The sequence below is a fragment of the Ptychodera flava genome, chromosome 3 (assembly GCF_041260155.1).
Source record: "Ptychodera flava strain L36383 chromosome 3, AS_Pfla_20210202, whole genome shotgun sequence".
NCBI classification, from domain to species: domain Eukaryota; kingdom Metazoa; phylum Hemichordata; class Enteropneusta; family Ptychoderidae; genus Ptychodera; species Ptychodera flava.
The window spans coordinates 14,583,436-14,590,427 of record NC_091930.1 but is presented as its reverse complement, the minus strand read 5'-3'; positions in this window follow the sequence as shown (position 1 = coordinate 14,590,427).

Genomic DNA, 6,992 nt, shown 5'->3' with positions numbered 1-6,992 from the left:
CCCCCGAGGCTTCGTTACGTCGCATTCGCAAAGTCTCTCTGACGAACTTGCTTCGAGAGAGGATCTGTGTCTTGCGAAATACCTTAGGCCAGTGAACTTACTTCAGTACAAACTTATATTCAATGCTTCAAAAACATGTTTAAATATTTGTCAGACACTATGAACTGGCAAACCAAAGGGCCTATATATAAGTTGCTTTTGTATCAGTTCAGTTAAGTCATTTGAACTGTGTGCTGTTATCATCAATGACTCTCCAGCATGTCCATTAATTGACATCCGATGCAAGCATTGTTGAATCAAGCTCGACAAAAAATATGCAATTCATCTAAATAAGTCGCCTGTTTTTCATATTTAAAATTCCGATGAACGCGTTGTCTATATCTGCCCCGGTACATATGTCTACTTATCGAAGCCCAGTTATCATTTACGGAATGATCATTACATTAGATAAATGTCCTGACATTACAGTAGGTAAGTATTTACTTTGTGTAATCAAACATCCATGGTTAACATTGTGCGACACTTAACTGACCTTTCTCTGCAGAGCTCACCTGACGAAGCTGAATCGTCTATGGTGGCACTTTTGTCCAAACCTCAGTTGGTTTTTAGCGTACAATCACTTGGTCGTATAAACTGAAGTTTACGTTGATAACGTCGACAATCCCTAAACAAATATTTACTACATGTACCGAATCGAGAATGAAGGGATATCATTGAGTGCGGGATTGATGTGCTGTTCATCAGGACAAAACAACTGCATGCTGAGTTAGTCAAGACTGTAAAGCATCGTCACACTTTCTGCAAGGCATAATATGGTTACCTGTAATCCGGCAATTTGCTTAGCTGGAGCCGGGGTTCATATTCTTATCAAGAGGACCTGCGCTGCGTCACATGTTTGAGCTTGCGCAGATTATGAACTCCAGTTTGAGAGCCCAATGCGCCATGAACAATAGCGAACAAGTGTACGGCTCGAAATTGATTTTGATAGTTAAATTTTAGTCTGGTACAGCTCGATGAACAGTCAGTTTGTATGATATAAGAACAAAATAATACTTTCAATCATTTTGAGCGTTTTGTCAAGTAAAATTCTTCAAGTTCGATGTGTAATCGCGATATCGATGTGTTGCGTTACCGTAATTTATTGAATCAACTGTGCATGTGCGCTTTCTGATACGTTCCCTTAGATTGTGTTGAGACAGAGCTTCTGAACTCTCGTTCCAACTTCGGTCCTGAATAGTGAGATTGTCAACTTGTTTTAACTCTAGCATATGTTAACAAGGTAATGATAAACTGTGACTTTGGTATTTGGGTGGGCATATAAGACCTCTGTGATGAAAATTAGGATATTTAGTAGAATAATAACCTCGCTTCGCTCGGTGATTATTTCCCGCCAAATATGCTAATTTTCACCCCAGCTGTCGTATATCCGCAATCAAATACCCTCGCTTGCCGTTTATAAACTAATAATGTTGATGGCGCTGTTGATCGGCTGCCCCTTTTATCTGCTCTCGGGTTTTCAGCGATTTTTAATATTTTTCGTCGTGGTTTTACGCTGATTTGTTTCATCCAGTGGTTTTAAGTATCCTGTTACCGTTCTGTCCAGAAGAAGACGTATTTCATCGTTTCCAGCGACTGTAAATCGTGATTTCTTATACCAGTTGCGACGCAGTTTCCCGGTTCAACATGGCAGCGAGCCGAGCTACACTATTACGTCATAGTCTTTGTTCATCACTACGCAATACTTTCTTACGTCCTTTCAAACCCCGGGGGCGAAAAGCTGGACTGAAACATCCGAAACCAGTACACAATATTCCTACCATCATAACGACTGAGCGAGCCCAACGATGCCTGAAGAAAACTTTTCGACCAAGTGCACTTCTCCAGGTAGATTGTCATGATCGTGCATACGGTGAGCCCAAAGCTATTCAAAGCTTCATTACACATCGTATTATTCAACCAGCTGTAGAGAGACGAATTCCAGTCCTATTGAAAATCCCAAAGTTGTCGACTTGTTTGCAAAAATTACGACTCAATGCTGCCGTTTGGAATGCTCGCTCTGTAACTGGAAAAATTGGTGCCATTGCAACAACCCTGATTAACGATGATTTGGACATTTTTGTTCTCACCGAAACATGGCTCAAGAATCAAGCTGATCCTGCAATCGCTGAATTCAACTCGGCCATTAGCGGATATTCTATTCACCACCAGTCTCGCTCTAAACGTAGAGGAGGCGGCGTTGCTGTAATTGCCCGTTCTAATCTACGTGTTACTGAGAAACGAGCCGGTTCATACCAATCTTTTGAGTGTTTGGACGTCATGTTTAAATCATCTAGCCAGTCTTTACGTGTTATTACCATCTACCGCCCACCGAAATCGCAGAAGAATAATTCAACCGTCAACGAGTTTCTTGCTGAATTTTCCATTCTACTTGAGTCCGCTGTACCGTTGCCCGGCCATCTTATCATCGCTGGCGATTTTAACATTCACCTTGATGAACTGAACTCGCCCGACACAGTCAAGTTTATGAACCTGTTGCACTCGATGGGGTTACATCAACATATTCTCACACCGACACATAACAAAGGCCATATTCTAGATCTCCTAATTACACGTTCGACAGATGAGCTTGTTCACTCGGTGGATGTATCGAACTTTATGAACTCTGATCATAGTCTCATACGGTTTGATCTGAATCTTCGACGCCCTGCACCCAAAAAAGTGAGTATTTCGCGTCGCGATTTCCGAACTGTTAGCATCGACGTCTTTCAAGATGAAATCTCTACCAAGTTGTCCACTTACCCACTAGATTTCGACGCTGAAGCCATTTCTACATTTTATTGCGACACCGTTACGGAGATATTAGACACTTTAGCGCCCATTAAGAAGAAATTGGTTACTGAAAAGGTACGTGCTCCATGGTACTGCGAAGAGCTACTGATGTTGAGAAAGAATGTGAGACGGCTGGAGTCAAAGTATCGCTCGACAAAGCTTGAGATTGATCGGCAGATTTTTCTGATAAAGCGAATTGAATATTTTCGCCGCTGTGACGAATTAAAGGCCGACTACCACCGCGCTCGCATCCAAGAAGCAGATGACAAGAAGTTGTTTAAGATCGTCTCTGAATTATCTGATACGAAAGCTATCAACGCTAAAGCTCTACCCAGTGAGATTCCATTGAAGGAACTACCATCTAGATTCCTGAGCTATTTCAACTCCAAAGTTGCCAAACTTCGTGAAGGCCTCATTAGTTACAGTACCGACACCGGCAACACCTTACCATCTCATAATTTACCAACTTTCAGTGAGGTGTCTGTGCATCAGGTTCGTACTCTTATTGAGCAGGCAGCTCCAAAATCATTTGATCTGGATATCCTCCCGACAAACTATATCAAGAAATTCGCCTATGTTCTCGCACCGTTCATTACGCATCTCTTTAATGCATCACTATCATCTGGTGTCGTTCCCAGTCATTTTAAATCTGCGATCATTCGACCATTGCTGAAAAACCCGGACCTTGATCCAAACAGTCTGAAGAACTACCGTCCTGTGTCAAATCTGCCATTTCTATCGAAATTACTTGAACGGGTTGTTGCTTCACAATTGAACATTCACCTGGCTAACCATTCACTGTTAACCAAGTTCCAAAGTGCGTATCGCGCCTCACCACAGCACAGAGACTGCCCTTCTGCGTGTGCATAATGACATCATGCTCGCTCTCAACGAAAAGAAAGATGTTCTCCTTATCATGTTGGACTTGTCTGCTGCCTTCGATACGGTTGACCATAATGTACTCCTTCACAGACTTCAATTCCGTTTTGGCATCACTGGTAAAGCTCTATCATGGTTCGAATCCTATCTCAACGATCGTAATCAGCGTGTAAAGATAGATTCATTTACATCACCCAGCACAAATATGACATATGGCGTCCCCCAAGGTTCTGTTTTGGGACCAATTCTCTTCACACTGTATACAGCGCCACTTGAAGACATCATTGTCAAGCATGACTTCAACTATATGTTGTATGCGGATGACTCGCAGATTATGTTGTGTGCAAGAGACCTGATGAAGTGCAAGTTTCTCTTGAGATATGCGTAGATGAAATTCGCCGGTGGATGAGATCCAATATGTTGATTCTCAACGACAATAAGACTGAGGTGATTCAGTTTTCGTCACGCCTGAGATCAGATGCGGTGAAAATTTCCAGCCTTAGGATAGGCGAGTTTGATATCGCCCCGTCCACTTCAGTTCGCAATCTTGGTGTTAAACTCAACAACGACGGTTCTGCTTCTGATCATATTAGCCATGTCTGCAGGAAAGGTTTCTACGCACTATCTAGAATTGGCAAGATCCGCCCATTATTGGACAAACCTACAACGGAAAAGATGGTTCATGCATTCATTACGTCTCAGCTTGATTATTGTAATAGTCTCCTGTATGGTGTTAATAAGACTCAGCTGGATCGCCTACAATCACTTCAAAATGCTGCGGCTCGTCTCGTCTCCCGGACTCGGAAATTCGATCACATCACACCTGTTCTCATTGATCTTCATTGGCTGCCAGTTGGTGCTCGCATCAAATTCAAAATTTTGTTAATCACCTATAAAACCATTCATCGCTTCGCACCACTGTATTTAATCGATTTGCTAGAAATTTACACCCAGTGAGAGATCTCAGATCAGCTGACTCTTTGCGGTTGGTGCCACCTCATGGAAACTTTAATAAGGCATACGGGCAGAGAGCATTCTCTGTTTGTGCACCTGCTCTGTGGAATTCGCTGCCGCCAGTGATTCGCAACGCCAGATCTGTGGACTGTTTTAAACGTCTTTTAAAAACTCATCTTTTTAATCAGTGCTATTTGTGATTGAGTTTTTAGGATCATCATCTTCTGTATGGTTTTTTAACTGGGACTTTTTAACTGGGATTTTTTTTAACTGGGATTTTCAATTTATTCTGCTGCTTTCGTAATGATTTTTTATCACAGTCTTTTGTTTTATTTTATTTTTATCAATTAATCTTTTACATTTTTATCACCGTCTTTTGTTTATTGAAAGAGAATGGTACAGGTGTTGATAGATTTTGACATTGTTTGTTTTCCTTTTCTTCTATTGCTGTTGCTGGTTTTAGTATGTGTTTGTTTCTTTTTATAATATGTAAATCGCACTGAGACGTATGTGTAGTGCGTGTAAGAAATAAATATTATTATTATTATTATTATTATAAACTCTAACTAACGCACAGCTGGTCAAACGGAATACTGCGTACATAAAGACTCGCACTGGAACATATATTTACTTTTTGGAGTCATACAAAACAGGAATATACAGTCAGATGTAAGTACACTTTTAAAAGCTAAACATATATCTATTCTTCTTTGGAGTCTAAAAAAACAGAAATATGCATTGATTAAAATGAGGTAAGTATACTTTAACAAGATATACCATGTCCTGGAATGTACTGATGTCTCTTGTGGCCGTCAATAAGTATCCCAATTCGAATGTGTTACATTGCTCTTTTCCTGATAAATTAAAATAGTGATGTAAAATGACGAAGGATAATATGATATGCAGATGCCCTCTGAGTCTGAGACTAGAAGACGTTATTAACTTTCCCTTGGGGTGGGCCCTGAAAAGGAAAAAATAATATTAGTAAACTTCCTTATAACAAGCATAGACACCTGAAGTATGGAACTCAAAATGAATAAAATGCATTTTCTTTGGATTGACCTTTGTATGCGACAGAGTATAATTGTATCAGTGTGAAGGAGGCGGTTGACACTCACTCATGCCTTGCAGGAAAACGGTTATACCATATTCCAGGGAATGACACAGTCATGATAACGGCATCTTACACAATGTCACTCGATATGCAAAAAACTTCATCCCAAAAAGGAAAATCATAATTTCTTCTTCGAGATCGACCTGTTCGACATCGTGTAAAATGGTCAGCAAGAAAAAGAAAAAGAAAGATTTTTGAGTTTTCAAATGAATGTTTATTATTAAAATTAATCTCCTGTACAGAACAGTACACATCAAATCATTTCAAATTTTGAAACGAAAATCATTGAAATCAAACAAATGCATAATACCGAATGATGATCAATAACTGAAAAAAAAAGCAAAGTTGGCACTAAAAATACAGCAAAAGCTGCAAAATGAAATTGGATGTTGTATTCTTATAGAAAGCTGAACTATAGTAAAAACACTATGGTCCAAATCCATTTGACTAGGGCCCCTCAAGAAGAAGAAAGAAAAGTTTGGGTCTAAACAAAAAGGACCTAATTATTGTTGTTTACAATGAAAATGCGGTTCGCTTACTGTTTCCCCTTGACTTTAATTTCTTTTAGAAGAATGTCTTATAATGACATTTGACAGTGAGTTCCAGAATTTTGTAGCACAATGATGAAACTCAGTTGGCCAGTATCTAAAGCTTTCAGCTGTTGACCGAAGTTATCTGACAGAATAGTTCAAAAGATCAAGCCGTCTAGTGGCGACCTCTATTTCTGAACTTTGTTGTGCAAAGACCAGATATCACGGAGTGTTTGTTGTCCTCAGACCAAAGACTGCTGAATTTCATCTGTATATGCGTACTTATTGTTAACGAGGTAAGATTGGACACGTACAATTTACTCAAAGATTAAATAACAGACGGTTGGTACATTTTATTGTCCAGGTGGTGCAAAATTGAAAATGACCAGTTAGGTTAACGAGTTTCATGAGAATCACTTCCGGTAAAGTTTGACCAGCCTGTGTAAAGGTAGGTCCAGATATCGGTAATTAACTACACATTGCTGGGTAATTCTTGTGCAAGAGTTATTTATGGAGAAAAGATGTCAGGTTCGAGGAGTCTCTGTTTAAGATGTTAATAAGTCTGCATAACAGCGTACTAAACATGCTACAAAAATTTCATATATTAGGCAGTCAAATCCTTTCGGCAAAAATCGACATGTTCCTACTCCCGTCGAGTCCACCGCCATGTCAATGCTCAGTTGTGT